Below are 1153 nucleotides of genomic sequence, written 5' to 3' on the forward strand. Positions count from 1 at the left end.
ACAAAGGTGGACTTGACTACAGCCCTGCTAGACACTATATTACACTACTATACTAATATAATTAGTACAACAATAGGTTTTAAATTCATTTGAAACCTATTAGTGTACTATTGGTATAATTGTATACCTCAAGTGAAATACTTTGTGTGTGCAGAATGTAGGTCATATTGAGGCAAATAGCTCAGCACACTTACCTCTTACACTGTGAAATAATGATTTATTCAGTCTATAGCCTAAATGGACAGTGAATAAATTATGATATTTTGATGTAGTATATAAGTGCACGCAGCATGTGGCTGTCCATGCTGTGCAGTTCTCTAGGCACCCTGTCACAACGAATATCACTCGGTATGTATTCTCTACCTACTCATACTCTGTCCCTGACCAAAGAAAATAGTGTCATGTACAGTACATTGTAATTTGTCTTGCATGATAGACACTTAAAGTTGCAGGGCTGATGAAACAATGTTCCTGTGAGATCTGAAACAATTTCATGTCCTTATTTGAAAAGATCCCCGAATCACTTGGGCAGCTGCTGTTCACATGATGTTCGTGTGAATGCGTGGGTTTGAATCTGACTCCGCTACAGCTCTCTCCCCTCACCTTTCTGTTGACTCCTTATTTCTCCTCACCTTCCCTGTGTTACGTAATCAGATGCCTGGCCAGGCATAGTATCCTCTTTATGCCTGTCAGCACTGATCTGTAGGATAACTGTAGATATATTCTTCTTTTATCATCCAAGAGATGAATTTCCCCCAGCCTCTCTGCTCAGACGTCTTAAAATTAATTTCTATCACTGTCTCGGCATTCACAGCCTCTCTGGTTATCTTACAAACCCAAACAATACTATGTCTGATGGCTATAATAAAATATGAAAACAACCTTGACAGCAACTTGACAGCAACTTGACAGCAGGAGAACAGAAGAAGTGTTTTTCTTATTCACAATGTGTGCATGAGCAAAAGGATTCTGTGAACTACCAAACTTTAAAACAGTAACTCTACTTATTACTATTTATTTACTACTACTTATTATCATTAATATCCATAATACATGAGTTTGATGAAATGCCTAGGTTTTATTTTGTAATTTAGTATTAAGTCCTGAGCCGATGAGACCGAACATATTTCCTTTGAGTCAATATTCATGAAAT

General features: G+C 37.4%; 1 protein-coding gene across 6 annotated transcripts in view; it reads left to right on the forward strand.

Moving 5' to 3' along the window:
* cfap221 (cilia and flagella associated protein 221) overlaps nucleotides 1-1153 on the forward strand; it is a 20185-nt gene that overhangs the window by 15782 nt on the left and 3250 nt on the right. The gene's annotated exons all lie outside the window — the stretch shown is intronic.

Source organism: Etheostoma spectabile, chromosome 24 (genome assembly GCF_008692095.1).
Source record: "Etheostoma spectabile isolate EspeVRDwgs_2016 chromosome 24, UIUC_Espe_1.0, whole genome shotgun sequence".
NCBI lineage: Eukaryota > Metazoa > Chordata > Actinopteri > Perciformes > Percidae > Etheostoma > Etheostoma spectabile.